At 54.8% G+C, this 24862-nt stretch overlaps 1 long non-coding RNA gene and 1 other non-coding gene across 2 annotated transcripts; one reads left to right on the top strand and one right to left on the bottom strand.

The window, feature by feature from the left end:
• Positions 1-1293: 1293 nt before the first annotated feature.
• On the top strand, positions 1294-19308 carry LOC118884966. The gene is made up of 4 exons (XR_005017414.1): positions 1294-1857; positions 6846-7102; positions 17130-17799; positions 18608-19308. It is a non-coding gene; the product is annotated as an uncharacterized LOC118884966 (long non-coding RNA).
• On the bottom strand, positions 18605-18768 carry LOC118886008. The gene has a single exon (XR_005017639.1). It is a non-coding gene; the product is annotated as a U1 spliceosomal RNA (small nuclear RNA).
• Positions 19309-24862: the final 5554 nt, after the last annotated feature.

Below are 24862 nucleotides of genomic sequence, written 5' to 3'. Positions count from 1 at the left end.
TAGAAGTCCCTGGTGTCTGGTAACATGTCCACTGGTGGGACAGCGGGGCCCACCCACAGACTCGACCCAGATGGTAGTGTGCGTGGGTGACGGGGCAGGGGTGAAGCTGGGATCTCGGGAAACTTGACAACCACCCCATCTACACCAGAGTCTTTACACTGCGGAGGAAACGACCCTCCCTGCAAAGCACAGTTAACGGGTTGTGCCAGGGGTGAAGCAGACAGACCAGTGGGGCCTCCCACCTCTGCTCTCCGCCCTCACCCTGCAGGGTAACTGCCCCGGACAGTGAGGGCGAGGAGGCTGGGGGGCCTGGAGCTGGGCCACCACGGCCTCCTGGCTGAGATGGCAGCCGCTCAGCCTCCATGTGTCCCCAACACAAGGGCCAACTCCCAGGGCCGCTGTGAGGATCGGCTGAGTCAGATCAACGTGGCTGACAGGTGTTGATGCCTGGGGACACCTGCTGGGTTTTGCGGTGCTGACCCTGCACCCCATGATATTCCGGCAGCTTCCATTTCTGGATTGGCATTGCTTACGTTAATAAGCATGAATTCAGGACCACAGACCCAGACAGAAACAGCCAGAGGCTGTCGGACCTCACAGCTGAGAGCACCCTTCCGTGCTCTGCTCTTAGGACCAGGGCATCCATCGTAACATGCTGCTTCCTGCCACACTCAGTAGACCCCCTGGTAAACAAGGCCAACCTGCTGCCCAGCCTGAGAGCTCCCAGCAGGGGCTGGAAGAGGGGACTCAGCTGGGGGCTTCACTCGGCCGCAGACCCCCCTCACCTGTTACCACTTGGGTCGGTCACATGCCACATGCTCAGCCGGGCCTTTCCATACTGACTTTTTTTTTTTTTGGCTGCACCTCGTGGCATGTGGGATCTTAGTTCCCCGAACAGGGATTGAACCGGCGCCCCCTACATCCAGACTGAGTTCTTTTTTTTTTTTTTTTTTTTTTTAATATATATATTTATTTATTTGGCTGCGTTGGGTCTTTGTTGCTGCACGCAGGCTTTCTCTAGTTGTGGCGAGCGGGGGCTACTCTTTGTTGCGATGCGCGGGCTTCTCATTGCGGTGGCTTCTCTTGCTGTGGAGCACGGGTTCTAGGCGCGTGGGCTCAGTCGTTGTGGTGCACGGGCTCAGTCGTTGTGGCGCACGGGCTCTAGAGTGCAGACTCAGTAGTTGTGGCTCACGGGCTTAGTTGCTCCGTGGCATGTGGGATCTTCCCGGACCAGGGCTCGAACCCGTGTCGCCTGCATTGGCAGGCGGACTCTTAACCACTGCGCCACCAGGGAAGCCCCACCCTCACCTTTTTATCCCAGAGCCCAGCGCTCTTGTCCAGGTATGTTCCTAGTTTTGTCTCTGGAACAAGCACCTGAATGCAGAGTTCCACAAAAGGAGGACTCTCTCTGCTGTTTCCTAATTTGCAACCCAGCGCTGGAACTGTGCCCGCGGATGCTGAACCGAGTGGCCCAGCTCTCTCCAGCCAGAGCTCCGTGGTGACAGGAAGTCAAACCCCGGTCTGAGGCTGGGGATTGGCCCCTGAGGAGGAGGAGCCCATCAGGTCACGCCCACCACTCCGTCCTGGTCTGTCCTGGTTTGTCGGGCCCAGGTGCCCCTCATCTGGGGAGAATCCCCACCTCCTTCAGGCAGCTTCCTCTCGAAGGGCTCAGACGGTCAGGGAATTCTGAGCCTTTGCCCTGGCCAGGCCAGGCGGAGCTGCGGGCTCCGGCTCGGAGAGTGAGACCCTCCGGGGACCCTCCAGGCAGCCGAACCGCAGCGGGCATCGCCGGCGTCCCCGCTGCTTCGAGGACCTGGCGCTGGAGGAGAGAGTCGGCCCCTCCAGCTCCAGCAGGAGGTTAGTGAGAGTGGGTGTGGCCACCGCCTTTCCTCCACGGCCACCGGGCTCCCAGCCTGTGGCTCTGCTTGCCCATTCAGCTCCCCCTCGGCTGCCGCTGCACCTGGGTTGGAGGGCGCCACGCAGGGACGGGCACCCTTGCTCTCCTGTGGGGTGCTGCTCTCCGGAGGGGCCTGCCCTCGGCGTCCCCAAGCTCTGAGCGGTCGTCACGGCTGCGTGGACGCGGCTGCCTCCGTGGCACCAAAAGGGTGAGGCTGTGTCTCTCAGAGGCAGCAGCTCCGTGAGTCACCACGCGGTGGAGGCACGTGGGCGCCGGGCCGTGGCCCCGGGGAGAGGGGCACAGCAGCGCTGCTCCCGTGGGGACGTGAGAGCCTGGAGCAGCTCTCAGCATCAGCCTGGAGGCCTGTGGGGGACACAGGCCCTGAGACCACGCACCCACCAGGCCAGCAGCGGGGGTGGGCGGTGCCGCCTCGGTGTCCTGGGACTCAGATGACCAGGAGCCGGGGGCTCAGACAACAGAAATCTATTCCCTTCAGGCCTGGAGGCCAGGAGTCTGAAATCAAGGGGTCGCAGGGCTGGGCGCCCTCCAGAGGCTCCGAGGAAGCGTCCCTCTTGCCTCTTCCAGCCCCTGGGGGCTCCAGGCGTCCCTGGCTTGTGGCCTCATCCCTCCAATCTCTGCTCCGTCTTCACGCGGCCTCCCCTCTGTGTGCACCTCAAATATAAGGACGCTACTCCTTGGATATAGGGCCACCCTAATCTCAGTTCACACCCCATCTAAACTTAGCAAATTATATCTGCAAGGACCCTATTTCCAAATCCGGTCACATCCGTGTTTCCAGGTGGAGGTGAATTTTGGGGGGGGTCGCTGTTCCACCCACAGTGGGGTGGATGTGTGTTAGCAGCTCCTGGCATGTCTGGCGTAGGTGGTCCCGACCGCTCCCTGGGGAGCCCCGGGTCAGTCCGAGCCCTGCAGGGCCCTGGTGGAATCCAGCCCCCCACCGGCACCCCAGCCTCGTTGCTTCCGTGTGGGTGGGTTTTTCCAACGGGGACAGTTCTCCCGTCTGGCAGGAGGACTATGTGGGCGCCTGCATTTGGAGGAGCCTGTAGACGGCTGTCACCTCACTGGTGTCACGCGCGTTTGCGGGTGTCCGTGAGTCTCCGGAGAGAGAGGGTGACCTCAGGACATCTCTGTCAGGCTGGACACTGGCCGCCCTTTGTATCTCCACTGTGAAGCCACATCGCCGGGCGAGGAGCTGGTCAGGGGAGGGCAGGGGGGAAGCGACAAAGATGTCCGGGGGCCTGGGGGATGGGCCTGCTGCAAGTGGGAGGGAGGAGAGGGTCTCCAGCAAGCGCAGGGCCGGGGGCTCAGGTCCCTTCCTTCCTAGTTGCGTCTACTCCCTGTCCCCCTGGGGCCAGCACACTTGGCGGAGCACAGACGGCCCTCACCCTGGGGGGGAGGGGGGCGTGCCCGCTGGGCAGAGGTCCAGCATCGGCCTCAGGCCATCTCTCCCAGAGTGTCTTCCTTTTTTAAAAAGTTATTTTTAAAAGACTTGTAAACTGAGGTATAGGGAGTTCCCTGGTGGCCTAGTGGTTAGGATTCCAGGCTTTCACTGCCGTGGCCCAAGTTCCTGCAAGCTGCACGGCGCAGCCAAAAAAAAAAAAAATTGAGGTGTAATTCACATAACATAAAGTCAATCATTTTAAAGTCTACAGCTCATTGGCATTTAGTACATGCACAATGTTGTACAACCGGTACCTCTATCCAGTCCCAGAATATTTTTGGCACCCCAAAAGGAACCACCGTAGCCATTGGTAGTCATGCCCCGTCCCCCTCTCCTCCAATCCCTGCAACCACTGATGTGCTCTCTGTCTCTATGAATTTGCTGCTTCTGGCCTTTGCATACACATGGAATCATAGAATATGTGGTCTTTTGTGATGGGCTTCCTTCACTCAGCAGGATGCTGTCAAGGTTCACCCATGTTGTAGCTGTGTCAGTGTTCATTCTCTTTTATGGCCGAGTGATATTCCATTGTTTGGCTGGAGTACTATTGTTTGTCTTCCATCCGTCAGCGGATGGATGTCTGGGTTGTTTCCACTTTGCCACGGTGAACAATGCTCATTCGGAAGCCCGTTTTCATTTCTTTGGGGCACACACCTGTGGGTGCAGGTTCTGGTCACCTGACTTTGCTCTGACCAGTGGTTTGGGGCCGGCTCTCATCCCTACCTCCCCAAGGCTCCCAGCTGCCCAGCCTGGAGGGGAAGGGGGCCTTGTTCCCACGCTTTGCTAGCCAGATGCGCCAGGGAGTGAGGTGCAAGGCATCCCTCCCAAAACGTGACGGGTGCCTCTGCCCTCACCCGCCCCTTTGCAGCCCCTCCGGTGGCACTGAGAATGTCCCAGTTAGAACGCCTCGCAACTCTTGTGAGTTTCCTTTTTGGCCCACCTGCAGTTCCCATCCTTTGGCAAAACAGCCAAACATGCTAGAATCGGTGGTGGGGGAAGAAATTTCTAGGTTCTTTTGGCTGGTCTAAGAATTAAGTTGACATGACCTGCAAATCTAAGGTGGTGTTTTGTTTACGTTGGTTTTTTACAGTTACCTTCTGTTTACGGCTGGTTTTCCCTTTAAGTAAATAAAGTGAGTCAATTTAAAGAAACATAGTGAGAGGACAAGCGGCTGGGGAGAAAGTGAGATGGTTGGTTGAGTCGTGGGATGACCGGGGTCTGGGAAACCCCAGGAAATCAGTCCTATTGGACCAGGAGGTGGGAGACCAGCGCACTTGTGTTCAAATGTTACGTTACGGTTCTCCCTCTCTCTCTCTCCCTCTCTCCCCCCCCCCCAACTCCCTCTCTCCCTCTCGCTCTTCCTCTCTCTCCTAGGGGAACAAAATTTGCCATCCCAAATGTCTCTGGCCTGCGAATTATTTCCAGCTGAGAACAACTAAGGCCCAAAAGACTCAGGAAGAGGCATTGATCTTCCGTCTTAGCTTGCTGAATTAGAATTTAGACAGAGGGCCTGTTTCAGGAATAGCATGGTCACCAGAGATTTCCACAAGGAATGAGGCCAGGTGTGGTGGGGAAACTCAGACTACAGTCCACTCTGTGTCCCGTTGTCTCTGCAGGCTCAGCAAACATTTGTTTACCAGACACGTGCTTTTCCATCTCCATGTGAATTCCCTCCCTCCCCTTTGAGGTCCCAAACCACGACCCCAACATCCTCATTTGTCTTTACCTGAAGGTGGTGTTTAAGGTGAGGGCTTGAGCCATTTTGGCAAGTTACTCAGTTTTTCTGGGTGATATTATGAAATTCTGTCTGATTTTTTTCCTCTTAATCTGTCTCATGTCAATTTAGACCAGCCAGAAGAACCTAGAAGGTGTTACTGAACTGAAATTGGGTCCCCTCACCCGCTGTACAGCAAAGCCAATCTACTGACACCAGGTTGTGGTGAAGCAAAGTGTAGTGTTTATTTATTGATTGATTTTTCACAATTTTTATTGAAATATAGTTGATTTACCATATTGTGTTAGTTTCAGGTGGAAAGTACAGTGTTTATTTGCAGAGTATCAAGCAAGGAGTACGGGCAGCTCATGCTCAAAAGACCCAAACCCCTGATGGCTTTCAGGGAAGGGTTTTTAAAGGCAATATTTGGGGTGAGGGTTGCATCTTGTGGACTTGCCTCTGATGGGTTAGTGGTGAGGTGACAGGGTGGTGTCCCAGGAATCCCAGTCATCGGCCTTCTGGTTCCAACGGGGCTGGGGGTCTCAGCATATAGTCACCATCTTCCACCTGGGCGGGGGGTTCTTAGTTTCTGCAGGACTTGAGGATATGCATCATATTATTATGTACATCCCTTGAGGAGGAGCTAGGGTTCTGTTTATCGTTTAGGCTCTCATTACTTTTCTTGCTTAACTGCTTTTCCTTTGTTCCTGTGTCCCCCCCACTTCCCTAATTAGTAACTGTTTGAGTCCGCTCTCTGGAACTCAGGGAAAGCCCAGGAGACTAAAGTCTTTTTTACAAATAAGAAATGGGGGACACAGAGGGGCTTTTGTACCCAGAGGGCCCCACAGGGCCCTGCTCGTTTTCACAGGGTAGAGGAACATTTCTTCTTCCTTGACACTCCCTCCTCTCTTCCTTCTGTTCCTTCTTTTTATTTATTTATTTTTTGGCCACCCCGCGAGGCTTGCTGAACCCTCACCCTCGGTAGTGAAAGCGCAGAGTCCTAACCACTGGACTGCCAGGGAATTCCCTGTTCCTTCTTCTTTTTGTAAAATTACACATCACAAAGTACACCGTCTTCAGCGCATCACAGGATGAGTTGGGACAAACACATACACTGAGTAACCCAACTCCACATAAAGATACCGAACATCACTAAAAAGCCTTTTGAAAAACAGATTCTGGCTCAGCAGACCTTGGGTGCAGCGCAGAGGTCCTTAGTATAAAGGGTCCCTGGAGGGTGCTGTGGGGATCCAGTTGGGAGGTGCTTGTCTGGGGTCAGGATCCACAAGCCCAACCGTGGACTAGCCCCTGGGTCTCACCGTCTCCCACCCTCTCCTCACGTGCACACCGTGCTCTCAGCTCCGAGCCCCGGAGTGCGAATCCTCCAGCTGGTGGTGATACAATCCATCACAGCCTGTTGGCCTGGACCACGTGGGGACTGCTGTCATTTGAGCAGGTGCAGTCACGGTCACTTAGGGCGCTGGGACCTGCCTCACCAGCACAGGGGCAGCTGATGGGGACCCACCGACTCCTTTCCCCCCACACACACTATTTTCAAATAATATGCATTAATATTCAAAAATCGGGAAACTTCACTTTAAAAAATAACCAAATTTCTAATTTTTTTGTCTCAAAAAAACCCTCAAAAAACCCAAGGATCTAGCAATGTCAGGCTGTCCGTCCCCAGGGACTGAAGTGGCTGGAGCACCCAACAGCTGCCCTGGTATCTAACCATCACCTCTACCTGCCCACTCAACTCATTTCTCTTCCAGGTCTGGCCCCTAGAGACATGTGAGATTTCAACTCCTGGACCATATAAAAACCATCCCTGAGAAAGCAGTAACCCACATAAGGCCACCACATCACAGGACCCCTGGAATAGGGTGACATGTGTCCTGGTCCAAACACCTCTGCTCCCTGGGGCCTGCCTGCAGCTGGCGGTACAAAGGGGCCATAGGTGTAAAGGCCCCAGAGAGAAACGGGGGAAGGTGGAATGTATTGATTGCTTTCACCCAGGATCATTTGCCAGGTGAGACTGGGATGGAGACTAAACTGTGTGAGCATCACCACCTCCCTTTTCTGTGCCAGTGACAGACATAAGCAGTGGATTACAGCTCTCTTTCTCTTGGAGCCAGGGTTTCCCAGTCTTGGCTATCGACATTTGGGGCTGGATCACTTTGTGGCTGGCGGGGAGGAGGGTGACCTATGCATTCATTGTAGGACATTGAGGAGCATCCCTGACCTGGACCCACTGGAGGCCAGGAGCACCAGCGTGCCTCCCGCACCCCCTGCCGCGACAACCAAAAATATCTCCAGGCACTGCCAAGCGCCCCGCAGATGCCATTCAGGGATTGAGACAGGACCAGTTGTTTAGAGCTGGCCCAGGTGAAGGCTCTTTGCCGTCCTGGGGGGTGCGCGTGTCCTGGTTTGCATATCCGTGCTCTAGCACCGTGACTCCCTCCAGAACCTCGCTGCATCAGACCAACACGCAGATCCCACACTTGGCTCTGCAGTCCTGCCCTTCAGTGTGGAGCAGTGACTCAGAGACAGGTAAGGGCGGGCGCCTGTCAGAGCAGCTCCAAGGAGCGCTGGCCCCGTTACAGCCGCTCTGCAGGTCCATGGGGGCCGGCCTGGGCAGAGACGACGGAGGTGTTCTGTGGAGAAAGAAGCCCCCAGGGACACGTTCATCTCCTCGCATCAGTGAACCCGGGAGCCAGGTTAAGCCTCCGGCGGCCTCCCCGTCCCCTCCCCCTCGCGCAGAGGCTGACTGCCGGCTGATGCAAGAGGCTCCGGGATTGCGCGGCTTCCTTCCCCAGAGCGGCAGTTCACGTGGGAAGTGCCAGTGAACGGGCTGCTGCCGCGGTCGCGCGCACACGGCAAGCACAGGCGGGGGTGGCGCTGCCGGCGCTCTGCTCGGCGGGGAGCTGGAGGGGCCCAGCTGGAATCCTGCAAGAGGGGGACCACGGAGGGACCCTGCGTCCTCCTGAAGCCCTTACAAACGCTGTGGGCATAGAAGGGAGAAGGGGAAGTCAGAGCGACCGTGTGTGCGTCTCCCCAGGCACACCGTCAGAGATGGGGTGGCGGGGAGGGGCGATGTCCTCAAGAGGGACAGAAACGCCGGCTTCAGCACCACTGGGGACTCTGGGCGAGGCTCAGATCCTGGACGCAGTGGGGCTTTCTAGACGTGGGAGCATCGTGGCTGCAGAGAGAGGGGCCGGGTGGCCTTGACGCTGCCTCTGCACGGCAGGCACACGCCTTTGTTTAGCTGTGTGTTGGGCGGGGAGCTCTGACGCCCGTTAGCTGTCCTCCGTGTCACCATTGCCCGAATGGAGAGAACCAGGCAATGGCAGGAGTTCGGGGGCTGTGCCCTTTGTCACAGGGGTTCACGGCCACCACACGAACTTTTGGGCCTGGATGCATCTGGGGGACGGGGACGCGTCCTGTGCACCGTACGCTGTCGAGCAGCACCCCGGTCTCCACCCCTAGATGCCACGGCACTGCCCATCCCCCCCAGTACTGACAATCAAAACTGCCCAGCGTCCTGGGGTGCCAGCCTGGAGGCCCCGAGCACAGCCCAGGGAGCTGTCCTTTCCTCCTCTGCCCAGCGGCATGTCCCATCCCGTCCCTCAGCCCGCCACGTCCACATCGCCCTGTCCCGTGAGCTTCTTGGCCCTGGCCTCTCTGGAGCCGGGCCGCCCTCTGCCTGGGCTCTGCTGCCCTCCTCGGGGCTGGGCTGCTGGGGGGAGGCTCCTGCCAGATGTCCACGGAAGGGGAAGCTGGCCCCCACCGCCTGATGTGAATACAGGCTCTTGGGCCCGCTGGGCTCATCTCGGTCCTCTCAGAGGTCTCCTGAGAGGCCCCCAGCACCTGCTCGGGTGTCTGGAACATGGACATCTCCCTCTCAAAAGTCAGATTTCCCTAGAAAGCAGAGAAGAGACGCTACGGTCTCTGTCCCGCAGCAGGCGTGGTGCTGGGGGCTCCGGGCGCCCCTTCCCTTCGTTCCCACCTGAGTGAACCATGGGTGTTAAAGAAAACATGACTCATCACACGTGCTAAAGATGGTGAGGCCGACTCAGGGCCGTCGCGTCGCGGCGGGTGTAGGGCCCCTGCAGTGGGGTTTGCAGGAGGGGAGAGCGCTCAACTCTGAATACAGCGTCAGCAAGCGGGGCATTACAGCCACGGAGCAGGTGGGGGTCACTGGATGGAAAAATTAATAGTAGGAAGCATCAGGGATGGATGAGGGAGACTCTGGCTACCCAGACCCAACAGGATTCTTGCTGAAGGCAGCCCAGGGGGTCCGACATCACCAGGGAGGGTGGGGATGAGGAGCTCGGGTGGTCAGAAATCAAAGGTGGGCGATTCTGGCTAAACCGACTTAGCAGGCTTCTTGCTGAAATTGGGCTCTTGAGGACATGCCCAAGGATGAGGCCTCGTTGAAAAAGTGTTCAGAAGCGCCTGACTAGGGCTTGGTCCAGAGAGAGCCCCTGTCGCAGTGCGGTGGGCGTTTGTTACCTCTGTTATCATCACTACTCGGGAAGAAGTGGGACTTGGGGAGGCCGGGTCACTGGCTGCGGGCCCCCAGCGCCGGAGCCGGGCAGGCATATGAGAACGGCAAGGCCACGCTGGGCCCAGACGTGTCCCCGTGAATTGTTGGCGTCCGGTGAGGGAGGGCCGGGGGGCCGGGTTTCCTCTCTCTGCCCCGCACGCCCCCGCCATCAGGCCCCGAGATATGGAACACAGTGGACGACCCTTTTCCGGGCGGAGGCCCGTTACTCGACCCCTTTGAGGGTTTCTCGGTGAGGCAGGTGAGGCTGAGGCCTTTCTCACCAGCGCTCCAAGCTGCTGCTCTCCCTTCAGTTCCACACCCTCAGGGCCCTGGCGGGACAGGAGGCCTCCAAGGAGGGCAGCCTAGGGACCGCCCTTGGAGATGAGGGCCCTGGGGGCGGGCAAGGGCAGGAGCAAGGACACCCCGAGGTGCCTGCAGTGGGTGGGGGAGCGGGGAGACGCAGCACCCAGCCTTTCAGGTCCAGGCAGAGCAGGCTGCATCACGATGCCAGGTGGCTCCGGGAAGCTGGGGTCGCCTGGGAAGAGGGCAGGGAGAGGCACACCCACTTGCAGCAGATGCAGCCGAAGATTAGCGGGGCGGGGTGGCTACTGGGTTCCGGGTCGGGGCTCTTGTGCATCGTCCCCAGCAGCAAACTTCAAAAGGGCTCCCCTGGGGCTGGACGAGGCCGGGACAAGCAGTGACTACAGACCTGTGCCCGGGAGGTCGGGTCAAGTCCTGGCCCGTGGGCCGCAGGGCCTGGCCGACAGCCTCCCTGGCGCCCTCCTCCACGCTCTCCTGGCACCCGGGCCTGCCTCTGCCGGCACGTTCCTCCGGCTCCCTGTTCGGCTGAGCTCCCTGGCAGCCGGGATGGGCCAGGATGAGAAAGGGGCCCGGTGATGACTGAGGCACAGACGCAGTGGAGGTGTGATGGGGACAGTGGTGGAGCGCTCATCCGAAATGGACACTTCCCACCTCCTTTTTTTTTCTTTTTTTTAAGATTATTATTTTTTTCATGTGGACCATTTTTAAAGTCTTTATTGAATTTCTTGTTACAATATTGCTTCTGTTTTATGTTTTGGTTTTTTGGCCACAAGGAATGTGAGATCTCAGCTCCCCGACCAGGGATCGAACCCTCACCCCCTGCATTGGAAGGTGTAGCCTTACCCACTGGACCGCCAGGCAAGTCCCTTCCCACCTCCTTCTGTCTGTAGTGAGGCTTCTACTCCGGGCTGCCATGTACAGTGGCACAGACTGTACACTGCACAAAGGCACCCTGGCCTGGGCTTCCTTCATCAGAGGACGGGGCACCTGCATCTTTGTACAGAGATGCTGTCCACTGCCTAAGCCTCCTGTGGGACTGTGCCCACCCAGAGGGGGCCTTTTTAACAACACATCTCCCCAGGGGGAAGACTTGTAGTTCTCACCAAGCCACCTTCTCCAGCTATGGCCATGTAAAAAATCAGCCCCAAGGTTACTGGCTTAAGACAATTTATTATGAGGGCTCCTGGCTCTGGGCAGTTGGGCTCAGTGGGTGGTTCCTGCTCAGGGTCTCACACAGCTGCAACCATGGGGCAGGTGGATCTAGTGTCCTCTCCCAGCTTCTTGGTCCTGGGCTGGCATGGCGGGACTTGCGGGGGCTGGGCGGGCATCTCTCTCTCCATGGGGCCTTCCAGAGGCTGGCAGTCTCACGGTGGTCGGACTTCTTACAGATCACTTCTCCAGATTCTATTCGTCCAGCAGCCGCGGAGCGCACCCACATTCAAGGAGAGGAGTTGTAGGCCCTACAGACTTTGTATGCCTATCTTAATCCACACTGTGCCACGTGGGGGTGGCAGCCCAAAGCAGGACCCGATACTAGGACCTGAAGGGACCTCAGAATGAGCAAAATCCCACCCCTTTCACAAGCCTCTAGCCTCGTCAGGCGGAGGAGCGTTCCTGGAGGGGCAGCCCGGATCACACAGGGATGTCGCTGTGCCAGGACAGGGTGTCCCGTGCAGGGGCTGGTGGCCCATGGCGGGGGTGGGAGGGTGGGGTCTTGAAACGTGAGGGGAGTTCTGTCCTGTCTTTAGATTCCACCTCTGTTCCATCAGCTGGGATGCACCAAGCCTCACAGCTTCCCAGGTGTTAAGGGCAGGGCTAGGAGCTGCCGCCGTGTGAACGGTGGGAAAGGGGGCTTCCTGGCAGAGGTGGTCGGAGCCTCGGGAACCCACGGAACTCAACTTGTGACGGTGGGAGCAGGGAGGGGCGCAAGGGAGAAAGAGGGAGGCTGGGAAGAAGGACCAACACCGGCCAAAGCAGGGAGGCCGGAGCCCTGGGGTCCAGGACGCAAGCAGTTCCCTGGCTGGGGACGGACCCCGGCTTGCGACCTTGTTGTCCACCAGTCCCACCATGTTGTGCTGGAACTTGTCAGATTGAGAGGAAACAGCCGAGAGGACGTAGACTCGGTCCTGTCAGGTGTTCGGCCCTCCTGGAGGGCGCCCCGGGCCGCCCCGAGGTGTCGGGGTGTGGAGGCACTGGCCCCTTGGATGGGGGTAGCCCTGGTCCACGGCTGGTCTAGGGGGCTTTCCGACAGGGCCATGCGGAGCCTGGGGGAGGGAGGTCCACACCCCGACAACCTGCTGAGGGGTGAACGCCCGAGTCACACCCGTGGAATCAGCAGAAGTCCACCTGCCTTCTCCGGGCTTCTCTTCCAGGCGAGCTGCAGCAGGTGGCTGAACTTGCTACGGCTATTCCTGACCAGGCGCCTCTGCCCGGGGCTCCTGCGGCTCCTCGGCCTCCCCTCCAACCGCTGGTCACAGGAGCCGCGGAGTTGGAAAGGCAGCGTGGGAGGTCTTCTTAGTCAAATGCTCTCTATTAGAAAGAAGAGGAGACAGAGGCCCAGAGAGGGGAAGGGTTCGTCTAAAAGCTACGGTTATAGCTCCTCTCGTGTTAACTTTAAGTTTCTTATAAACGCAAACACTACAGAAACCCAAAGTCCTCGGTGGTGACGTTCCCTCCCTCCCTCTCCATCATCCTCCTCCCCGTCGGGTCCTCAGAGGTAAACCTGGCTTCTCTCCCGGTAACATCTCCTCTGAGGGCTGGGGACGACAGCAGTCTGGCTCTTCTGCTGGGGGAAGCTGTGAAATTAAAGCGTCCTCCAACCTCAGAATCATGCGTGCGCATGGGTAATTGTGCCTTTCAGAACAAGAGTGAGGCTTCTAGGGACGAGTTCCCTAAATAGCTGAGTATTGCCTCTCTTTCGAGTTTGGTTTGGTTTGGGTTTTTGAGAGCTGCTGTAACAAATTACCATAAACCGTGTGGTTTAAAACAATAGGAATGGATTCTCTCACAGTCCTGGGGGCCAGAAGTCTGAAGTCCAGGTGTCAGCAGGTGTGAGCTCCCTCCAAATGCTCCAGAGTAGAACCTTCTGTACTGGTCAGGTTTCTCCAGAGAAACAACCAACAGGATGGCTCCATGTACAGAAAGAGATTTATTCCAAGGAATTGCTCATGTGATTGTGGAGGCTGACAGGTCCCAAGATCGGCACCCTGGACACCCAGGAGAGCTGTCATGTGGTCCCAGTCCAAAAGCCAGCACGCTTTAGACCCAGGAAGAACTGATGCTTCAGGTTCCAAAGGCAAGAGAAAACTGTTGTCCCAGTTCAAAGGCCATCAGGCAGGAAGAATTCTCTCTTACTCAGTGGAGGGTTGGCCTTTTTGTTGTATTTAGGCCTTCAACTGATTGGACGAGGCCCACCCACATTATGGAGGGCAATCTGCTTACTCAGTCCACCAATCTACATATTTTTTTTTTAAATTTATTTTTGGCTGTGTTGGGTCTTCGTTGCTGTGCGCGGGCTTTCTCTAGTTGCGGTGAACAGGGGCTACTCTTCATTGCAGTGCGCAGGTTTCTCATTGCGGTGGCTTCTCTTGTTGCGGAGCACAGGCTCTAGGCATGCGGGCTTCAGTAGCTGTGGCTCGCAGGCTCTAGAGCACAGGCTCAGTAGTTGTGGCGCACGGGCTTAGTTGCTCCGTGGCATGTGGGATCTTCCCGGACCAGGGCTCAAACCCGTGTCCCCTGCATTGGCAGGCAGGTTCTTAACCACTGCGCCACCAGGGAAGCCCCCACCAATCTACCTATTAATTTCAACCAAAACACCCTCAGAGAAACACTCAGGATAATGGTTGACCAAATTGCTGTGGCCCAGTCAAGGTGACACATAAAATTAATCTTCACACCTTTCCTGCCTCTTCCAGCTCCTGGGGGCTCCTGGTGTTCCTTGGCTTGTAGCTGCATCTCTCCAATGTCTGCCTCTGTCCTCACGTGACCATTGGAAGATCCAGTGTCTCTGCATCTCAAACTTCCCTCTTCTGCCTCTTTAAGGACACCAGTCACTGGAGTTTGTAACTTGATCACATCTGCAAAGACCCTGTTTGCAAATAAGGTCACATCCCCAAGTACCAGGGGTTAGGACTATGGACATGCCTTTTGGGGGACACTAAATCCAGTGAGGGTGGGCCCTAGATCCAATCACTGGTGACCTTATATAAAGACACGTGAAGACACAGAGAGGAGGAGGCCTTGTGAAGAAGGACGGAGATTGGAGGGATGCAGGTATAAGCCCAGATGCCTAGGGCTATTGGCCACCAGAGCTAGAAGGGTTAAGAACGGACCCTCTCCTAGAGCTTTTAGAGGGAGCACGGCCCCAATGACACCTTGATTCTGGGCTTCTGGCCTCCAGGACGGGGAGAGAATCAGCTTCTGTTGTTTCAAGCCCCCCAGTTTGTGGCAATTTGTTCTGGCGGCCCCAGGACACTCAGACACCCTGTTGGTTCCTATTTCTAATATGTTCCTTTTTCTTTCTTTTTTTAATTGTAGTATAGTTGATTTACAATATTGTGTTTCAGGTGTACAGCAAAATGAGTGTTATATATATATATTCTTTTTCAGATTATTTTCCATTATAGGTTATTACAAGACGTTGAATATAGTTCCCTGTGCTCTACGTTAATTACTTTTTGCTTATGTATTTTATGTACGTCTAATATATTTCTGGTCCCTTTAATCTCTATGCCGACCTTGTTCGTTCTGCGTTTTCCTTGCCATTTGTTTCTGTCTTGGGTTTATTGTGAAATCAGGCTAACCGGAAAGTATCTGACTTTTTTTTTTTTAATTTTTATTTATTTTATTTATTATTTTTGGCTGCGTTGGGTCTTTGTTGCTGTGCGCGGGCTTTCTCTAGTTGTGGCGAGCGGGGGCTACTCTTCGTTGCGGTGCGCAGGCTTCTCATTGTGGTGGCTTCTCTTTTTGTGGAGCACGGGCTCTAGGTGCGCGGGCTTCAGTAGTTGTGGCATGTGTACTCAGTAGTTGTGGCTCATGGGCTCTAGAGCGCGGGCTCAGTAGTTGTGGCGCACGGGCTTAGCTGCTCCGCAGCATGTGGGATCTTCCCGGACCAGGGCTCGAACCCGTGTCCCCCTGCATTGGCAGGCGGATTCTTAACCACTGCGCCACCAGGGAAGTCCCAGTACCTGACTTTTTGACCAAAAGAACTAGAATCATCTTCTCTGATTATTTACGCACATGGACAACGGTGTCTTGGGGCAGCTAGACAGCAGAAGGGTGAAGGTGAAGAGACAGGCCGTGGAGGACCACCCTCCTGGGCCTTCACCATCACCCCTGCCCACTCCCCGACCCCCACGGCTCTGACTCCGGCCCGGAGCTTCCCCGTCAACGCAGGGACCAACGGCTGCTGGTCAGCCAAGACCCCATCCCCTCCTGCCCGCCTGCCGCGGGACCCTCAGCTGTTCCTTCCTCTCTGTGCTCTGTGACGCAAAGCATGTCAGGAAACCTGGGCACCTGGTGCTCAGCTTTCTCACCTGGACCACACCAGTGACCTCCTGCCATGTGTATTAGTTTCCCTTTGGTGTAATTACCACCAGTGTCGTGTCTTAACACACACAAATTTACTGTCTCACAGTTCTGAAGGTCAGGCGTTCAGTCTGGGTCTCACAGGGCTATAAGCAGGGGGTCGCAGGGCTGGTTCCTCTAGAGGCTCCAGGGGAGGATCCTCTGCCTTTTCCAGCTTCTAGAGGAGCCGCATTCCTTGGCTTGTGGCCCCGCGCCACTCCGACCTCTGCTTCTGTGCTCACCTCTCCTTCTCTGACTCTGACCTCCTGTCTCCCTGATACAGATCCTCGGGATGACATTGGGACCCTCGGACAACCCAGGGTTGTCTCACCTCAAGGTCCTTCACTTAATCCCAGCTGCAGAGCCCCTTTTGCCACGGGAGGCCGCACATCCACAGGTTCCTCCTGGGGTCAGGCCGTGGTCACCCTGCCCACCTCCCCAGCCTGCTGCCACCCCACAGTGGCCAGAGCGCCCTCTCTCCAGACGGCAGCCCCTTTCATGTGACAGCCCAGCTTACCATCCTCCTGCAGCTCCCCCTGGTGCTTAGAACAAAATCCAAACCCCTCCCTATGCCCACCGCCCGTAGGAGGCGGTCCTGTCCCCCCGCCAACCCCTCATCACAGCACAGCGGCCCCTGACACCCAAGTCACTCCAGCAGGGCCCGTCCTCAGGAGCCCTCCCGCCCCTGCCCTGAAGGAGGCCCCGTCCTGCCTATCATTCACCCATTTATCATTGTCCCAAACTACCTGTGGCTCCGTTCACCTGTTCCTGTCTGTCCTCCTCCGAGTGAGTTCCGTGAGAGCTGAGGCCCCTGTGTGCCCAGAGTGTGCCGACCACACTCACCAAATATTTGTAAAGCAACGAGGAATTCCAGCAGAGGCTAAAGCCGGCCCGTCGCCGGTCTTGGCACAGAGCATTGTCCAGTTCCCGGCCAGTTATTCAGACACACAAAGAGCTCTTGGCCTCGGCGGGGGAAGAACAGAAGGGGCAGTGTCCTGTGTAGAGGCTCAAGTCTCGGCCTCTGGGCGTTCATTGTGCCACTTCAGCAAATGAGGTTCCCTCCAACTGTAACAAAACGACACCAGGAGCGGAGATGCTGTGCTTCTCTCTTGTCCCCCCTTCCGCCCCCATCATCTGGGAACCTTGCTCGTTTGACCTCCACCCCCAAATCTGAGCTTGGCCTTGGCTACCGGCAGCAGAGAATAATATTTATTGGCGGGGTGCCACAGCTTGGCCGAGCTCTGTAACGAGGAGATAAATGACACCCACATCTTGGCAGTAGAGGGTGACTGGTCCCTCCGGGTGGGAGAGCCTTGGGGAGCCTGGAGGGTGGTGATTGTCAGAGACAAATGGCAGCCACGCCCGGGAGGCGGGCACGGCCAGGTCCCAGCACGTGTGCCATTCCTGCCCTCCGTCCCAGGGACCTTCACACAGTCTGGCGTGGTTGTTAATTACAGCGAGTTATACGATTATCTCCGGAGAATGCAATGTTGCATGATTTTGCCTAGGGCTGAAAAGATGTGTCCAACAGCCAAGTAGATGGAAGGCCAGTGAAGCAAAAGTCTTCTCTGGGTTAATAGAAATGGAAAACCTAATGTGAGTTTATTTTCATTTGCTCCCCCAGGGAGGAGCCCTCTGGTGTCCTAGAGACCCCCAAGGTGCCCGGCAAAGAGGCCAAAAGCAGACACCCAATGAGGAGGACTCGGCTTGCTTTACACGGGAGAAGGTCCAAGGTGCCCAAGAGGGTCGCACGGAGCCTCCAAGAGGCTGCGGGGCGGGGGCTGCTGTAGGAGTTTGCCATCAGAAGGCCCCCACCTACACCACCACTCATGGTGGGCATGTGGAACACATTTCACACAGGGAATTTCTGCATCCTTGTTAAGCCTCATTTGTATCACATGATGGACAGTTGAAACTGGCTCGTGACCATCTCATGGACGGAGGGACCCTGCACATCAGCTGGTGCCTCATGGCCCACCCAGGACCACGGCCTCAGATGCTCGGGGCATGACCCGCTCCCCTCTCCTGGCCTTGTTTGTTGAAACCTGCAGGATCCTATGCGCTAATTCCCAAGGAATGAAACAGCCGGAGGGACCCTAGAATGCCGGACTCTCATTCCAGCGGATTAATGGCTCTCCCAATCCGATTGGACAAGTTTCAGAAGCTGCTTCCCTCCCACTTGACTCCCCTCCTGGTCTTTGGTTCCTCCTGCCTCCCAGGCAGGAGTCCTGGGTTGGAATAAGGGAAACTGCTGAATGCAGACTTGCGGGCCACGTAGAACACAAGCAAAGAGCGTGAGTGGCTCCTGGCACTGCACTTTGGTCCAAAGATCCACCAGTCTTTTTAAAATGAAATTGACAAACAATAGCTAGTTTGGCTTTGCCTTTTGTACTTGAGGCCCCTGGTAACTGGGCAAAACCCTGCCAAAGAACTGAGGTGACCCCAGAAGGAGCCAGCAGAAGGGGAGGCCGGGCATGCCAGGCGTCAGAGTTGATGTGAGAGATCAGGGGCTGGTCTCAAGATGCCCAGACCGAGTTCCCACAGGCCCTGAGCAGTTGTTAGGCAGTCAGGGAAAGTGCAAGCCGCGTCCTGGTTTCCTCCTTACTTTCAACTCCTGCGGCATAAAATGTACTGAAGCCATTTCTTTGGGGATTAAAGGAAAGTGTTGGTTTTCTGAGAAGTTACAACATGTCCGAGCTCTCGCCCACACATTACTTTGCACGCGCTGCTCTTCTCTGATAACACCTGGAAACTAAGCCCCTTTTCTCCCCCTGCTGCTCTGTCATCTCCATCCTCTGCATTTCTATTTAAATGTAGAATCAGCTGGTCAGTTTGCCTGCGCACAGGATGCCCTCTGGGATTTTGTTGGGTGGCACTGAATCTATAGATCAGTTTGGGACAAACGGACACCTTTCTGATGTTGAGTCTTCACTCAGTTATTCACATCTGTCCCTCCACCTACTCAGGGCTCCTTAAATTTCTCCTCAATGATACTTTGTGGTCTTCAGTGTTGAGGTCTTACACATCTTTTGTTCCATTTATTCATTGGCATTTGACACTTTTTTGATGCTCTTATAAATGGTAACTTTTTTTTTCCCCCAGGGGAAAGCACGAATGCAGTCTTCCACTGCCACAAACTATGCAGTCGAGTTTCCCACATTTGGGGAAATTGCAGAGGTCAACACATCCGGAGTGCAATGGCTGAGCCTCACCCTGGGAAAACCACCTTCGTGATCATGGTCTCTCCCCTGCCAGTTAAGGATATAAGTGGTAACTTTTGAAGATTTTTATTTTCTATTTGCTTGTTGCTGCTATATCTATATTAAAAAAAATTGTGTGTTAATCTTGTATCCAACAATCTGGCCACATTTAAGTGTTAATTCTAATCGATGATTGGTAAACTCTTTTGGATTTTCTACATTATGTTGTGTCTGAATAATGAGAACTTACTTTCTCCTTTCCCAAGGCTTATGCCTTTAATTTCTTTCTCCTGCTGTTTCACGCTGGCTGTGTTAAATGGATGGGGTGAGAAAGGATGTCACAGCTTTAGCTATTTCTTCCCCCTTCCCCCCATTAAAAAGCTTATGAAGGATTCTGGGAAGAGTGCAGTAGTAACATAGTTTTTGGATATTCCAAGAGCCCCGCTTAAATACAGGTAGTACAACCAGATAGAAAAAGAAAAATTCCCGAGAATGTACGGTGGAGTTTCCCAGAGGCCACGTGACACGCCACAGCCCAACAGATTAAATGTACAAGCAGATGTAAGAATCCAACTGTCTTCTTCTTCTTTTTTTTAATTAAAGTGGTGGGTTTTGTTTTTTTGAGTTTTTTTTTTTTTTTTTTTTTCTTTTTTGGCTACACCACGTGGCTTGCGGGAACTTAGTTCCCCGATCAGGGATCGAACCTGTGCCCCCTGCAGTGGACGCTCAGAGCCCTAATGGATGGACCGCCAGGGAAGTCCCAAGAATCCAACTGTCTTCTATTAATGCAGACATTAAGACATTTGCAAGAACATGAAACAATGACACTCTTCTTACTAAATGTTGTGTTTTCAGAGATATAGTTACTTTTTATTAAAAAAAATTTTTTATGTTAACATGTAATAGGATTATTACTGCCATTTTAAATGAATGAAGAAATATATCTTTAAAATAAAAAACATTCCATGGACAACATCTATAGCAAAACAAGGAGCTAAGGTGTTCCCACACAGCCTGGAGCCTCCGTGCGTGGGGTTGAGCCTCTGTAGGCCCAGACCGTGGGGTGCGGGGTCTGTGTGGAGAGGGCAGAGGGCAGTTACATGCTGAGTGTACGGCCCCCGAACGCCCACAGGTGCACCCTGCACAGCGCGGCAGCAGGCCAGGTTGACATCAGCAGGTGAAGCTGGCAGAGGTGTGGCTGCTGGGATAGTGGGGTGAGTGCGGGGCAAGCTGGTCGTATCTGAAGGGGCTGGAATGGTCCAGGCCCTGTGAGCTCTCGAAATGGCCAAGCTGGGCCTCCTTCCAGGACAGAGCCCTACATGGAGGGAAAACCGCAGGGCTGGGGTCAGAGTTGAGCAGGGCAGGGAGAATGGGGACAAATGAGGGAGAGGGTGGGGATGAAAGGGGAGCTGCTGCCATGCATGTTAAAATCACATGAGACCAACAGAAGAAGTGTGTCTGTGAAAGAGGAAAAGCCATTGAACCAGGCCTCCTGCTAAAAGCTCGTGAACATTACATTCACATAAAAAGCAACAGAAAGCGCTTCCCTGGTGGCACAGTGATTAAGAGTCCGCCTGCCAATGCAGGGGACACGGGTTCGAGCCCTGGTCCGGGAAAATCCCACATGCCGTGGAGCAACTAAGCCCGTGCGCCACAACTACTGAGCCTGCGCTCTAGAGCCCGTGAGCCACAACTACTGAAGCCCATGTGCCTAGAGCCCGTGCTCCGCAACACGAGAAGCCACCACAATGAGAAGCCTTTGCACTGCAATGAAGAGTAGTCCCCTCTCGCTGCAACTACAGAAAGCCCACGCGCAGCAACGAAGACCCAACGCAGCCAAAAATAAATAAATAAATAAATAAACCCAAAAAAAAATTAAAGGAAAAGGGACATCCCTGGTGGCCCAGTGGTTCAGATTCCGCGCTTCCACTGCAGGGGGCAGCGGTTTGATCCCTGGTTGGGAATTAAGATCCTGCGTGCCAAAAAAAAGAAAAAAAAAAGAAAAAATCATTTCCTAAGTGAAGACTAAATTAGAAGAAACACAAGAGTCAATAAACACCATAAATAATGCTTTAAGAGAAGTAGAAGGTGAGAAGGAGAAATGTTTTAAAATTCAAAAGGAAACAAAGAATGTGGGACAAATTCGTTGAGGGGTATTCTAATTCCATCCTCCCAGGTGTCCCGGAGACTACTAGCGCCCTAGTGAGCTCACCGCGGGAATGGGGTCGGCCAAGCCACAGAGGCTGGCGTTTTAAACTATATATTTATATCTATAGATTCTTTCAGATTCTTTTCCCTTGTAGGTTATTACAAAATATTGAGTAGAGTTCCCTGTGCTATACAGTAGGTTCTTGTTGGTTATCTATTTTATATGTAGTAGTGTGTTGGCTTTTTAAAACAATAGCCTTTATTTTTTGGAGCAGTTATAGATTCACAGCAAAATCAAGCAGCAGGTCCAGAGTCCCCGCTCACCCTGCCCGGCATGGACTCCCTGTACCACAGTCCTGCACCTGGTACAGTCACCCAGGTTTATTCTCTCTCTAGGTTGGGGGTAACTTCTTTTTTTTTTTTTTTTAATAAATTTATTTATTTATTTATTTTTATTTTTGGCTGCGTTGGTTCCTCGTTGCTGCACATGGGCTTTCTCTAGTTGCGGCGAGCGGGGGCTACTCTTTGTTGCGGTGCACAGGCTTCTCATTGTGGTGGCTTCTCTTGTTGCAGAGCACGAGCTCTAGGCGCGTGGGCTTCAGTAGTTACAGCGCGTGGGCTCAGTAGTTGTGGCTCATGGGCTTCGTCGCTCCACAGCATGTGGGATCTTCCCGGACCAGGGCTCGAACCCGTGTCCCTGCATTGGCAGGCGGATTCTTAACCACTGCACCACCAGGGAAGCCCTAGGTTGGGGGTAACATCTGAGACCACTGCTGCATGGTAAGAGGGGGTGTGTTCTGGTATCACTGTCCTGAGTAGACGGAGGTGGAAGTGGATGTGGGGTGGCCATGGGGAACCAGGGAAAGGGACGGTCACTGAGCCAGGGGACAGCTGAGCAGGAGCCGGAGGGGCTGTAGTGGGTGTCACAGTGCTCCCGGCCCCTCCCAGTTACAGAAAGCTCCTGGGCCGAGGGGCCCCTGTAGCCCGGGGCTCGGGGCCTGGAGGAGGGCAGCAGACCCCTGGTCCTGGCTGCACGGCTGCAGCCCCAGTGGCTTTTCCTTGTGCTGTTCCTGGATGTTCCCAGATTTGCAAAATCAACCCAGGGGTATTCTGCAAGGCCAACACGGGGGGAAGGGGAAGGGGGAGGACTAATTTGGGCAGTGCATGTGGAGTGAACTGTAGTTCAGGCCGGCGGGGGAGCAGGGAGAGGGCACAACCGTGGGCACGGAGCTCACAGGTGGAGCCACTGCCCGGTGCGGGGCACAGGACCCAGCGCCTCAGCCTCACCCGCCCCCCCCAAGCTCCGCCCTCCCAGGTGTGCAGGGGCCACGAGCTCTCCCAGCGCAAGATTGTTCAGAGGCCACCGCAGAAAGACCAGGGCCTGGGCAAGACACTGTCCACTTTCTCCAATTCTGGCCTGAAGGGCCGAGCGGCTCTGGGTGAGCGACTCAGAACTCTGGTCAGTTATGCGGCCCCGCAAGGTCATTGCAATTTTTACTGTGGTCACTGATTCAGAAAAGCACTGCTCCTCGGATCCCTGGTTTTGGCCTCGTTTGACAATCACATGAAATAAGGGTTGTCCCATGGATGAAATCACTAACATTCCCAGCTCCCTGTGGCCGGCGGCCCCTGAGCGGGAGAAACAAGTAACTCAGTGTTCCCTTTGGTGCACGGTGGGGACATTTTGATCTTTGCATCCCTTACCTAGGGGTTTGTTTTGTTTTTCTGAGTGGAACCCCATGACCTTGGGCAGCTGGAGGAAGGTATCCTGGTTACCTGGTTACCGGGAGACCAGTGGTGGAGGAGGGCCCGGCCTCGGCAGGATTCTCTTACAGATTCCCTTCCTTTTTTTTCGAGTAAAGACCTCATCTCGCTGCATGGAAGTGAGTCTTAAATGATGTCCTCTGTCGGTGCTTCAGCTATGGGGTTCGGGGGAGACTCTGGGGATGGGAGGGCATCAGTGAAACACAGCACGAGGATCTGTGCTATTCCAGGCATGGGTGGGGAAGGGGCAGAAAGGGCCACAGTCACAGGAGTGAGGGGAACTCTCTAAGTAATGGGACTCTCAAAAAAAGCTTTAATCCCTAATGCCACCCAAGATTCTAGACGATTCCCACTCCAGAGAATTCTGCATCTTCACAGCTCGGCAGTGCACAGTGCTGGGCAAAGCCCGGGGTATGTACTAAGTAGTGAATGACTGATACTCAGAATCGCGAGAGCAAGGCCGCGGGAGCAGTGAGGAGGACAGAGGGTACCCCAGAGGGATGGAGGACAGCCATTGTGGAGGCTGGCTGGGGAGAGGTCAAAGGAAGGTCTCCATCATAGCCCAAAGACATTCCAGAGACAGCCGGACACTTCCACTCGGGGCGTGTTTTCTCCCAAGAGCAGCAGGTGGGGACTTCTGGGTGGGAGCCACACCAGGTGGGCAGGGGCGCTGTGCGGTGCGCATTCTGAGAAGTGAGCTGCATCTAAATGCAATGATCCTGAATGGGACCAGACAAAGGATATTAGTGGTGTCGACTTAAAAAAATATTTACAACCTAAAAGTTGAGAGTTATGCTTTATTTGGCGGGAATTTTTAGGACTTCAAGCCCAGGAGGCAGCATCGCAAGTAACCCTGAGAGAATTGCTCCCAGGAGGCGAGGGCAGGTAGAGCCAGATTACATATAGAAGTTTTGCAACGAAAGGCAGGTAGTCTGAACATCCAAAGATTATTGTTAATTAAAGGAAAACCAGATATCTCAAGTTAAAGGAATTTAGCGCTTTTCTATGTATGGGAAGATGCAAGAGTCTGGGCTCACTGAACCCATTCCTTTGATGTGCACCTCAGCTATCTGGGGCCAGTATCCCCTGTTTTCACATCCTGAATTTCCCCAGGGCTCACCATAGGGAGTGGCTGCAGTCTGATGGCTGCTAGGTGGCAGGTATTCTTTTCCTTCCTGAGTTCCCTCAGGGTTCACCACTGGCAGTGGCTGCAAGCGCTGATGACTGTGGCATCCTTTGTTTACTGATATGGCAGAAGATACTCCACTTCTCAGTGGGGACACCAGCCAAGTCCAAATAACGACTGCAGTTTAGCTAATAGTCGTGTTCCCGTGTTGGCTTCTCCATTTTGACCGACTTACCATGTCCTGGAAGATGAACACACAAAAACTCAGAACTATCTTTGCAACTTTTTTGCAAATCTAAAAGTATTCCAAAGGAAAAAAAAAGTATCTGATTAAAAAAAAAAAAAAAAAAGGAGCCAAAGGTGAAAGCAATAGTAAGGCGGGGGAGGGGAGAGGGCAGGTGTGGGGGCAGGTGCAGGGGCAGAGGGCGAGGCCGGAGAGCCCATTATAAACCCGGTGGAGAGAGCCGCGTGGGTCTGACTGCAGGAAGCACAGAGGTGGGTCGGCTCTTGTTCTTTCCAACACTTTGATGACAGAGATGACGGTGTTGAAGGTTGAGATTTTAAGAAGAAACAGTTGGCCTCCCCATGAGCCCTTGGTACTGCTTTCCTCACCTGGCAGGCAGGAGGGAGGATTCTTGCTGTGCCCAGCAGTTGAGCAAACAGTATTTACAGGTTTCCATAGACATCTGAAGACACTGGGTGACTGTGACGCCAGGGCTGGCAAACAATCCTTTTCCCAGACATCACCCCCCCCCGCCCCCGCCCCCGTCATCTTTCCGGATTAGGAAAGCCTGGCCGACTCCTCTGGGGCCCCAGGGCTCCGGCTGTGCCTGCCCCGGTGTCCTATCTGAAGGCTGGCAGGCCTGGTCCTCCTTCGGTTCATCCTACAAAACGATCACAAAGCCTGCACCGAAACCCCTCTTAAAAACGCAGCTTCTGGGACTTCCCTGGCGGTCCAATGGTTAGGACTCTGAGCTTCCAATGCCAATGCCGGGGGCCCAGGTTCAATCCCTGTTTGGGGAACGAACATCCTGCAAACCACGCGGCGCGGCCAAAAAAACCCTCGAAAAACCAAAAACCAACGCAGCTCCTAACACATTATGCATCAGGGAGGTAAGA

The sequence above is a fragment of the Balaenoptera musculus genome, chromosome 19, assembly GCF_009873245.2.
Source record: "Balaenoptera musculus isolate JJ_BM4_2016_0621 chromosome 19, mBalMus1.pri.v3, whole genome shotgun sequence".
NCBI lineage: Eukaryota > Metazoa > Chordata > Mammalia > Artiodactyla > Balaenopteridae > Balaenoptera > Balaenoptera musculus.
Note: the sequence above shows the minus strand (reverse complement) of the source record. Positions and strands in the feature narration are given on the sequence as shown.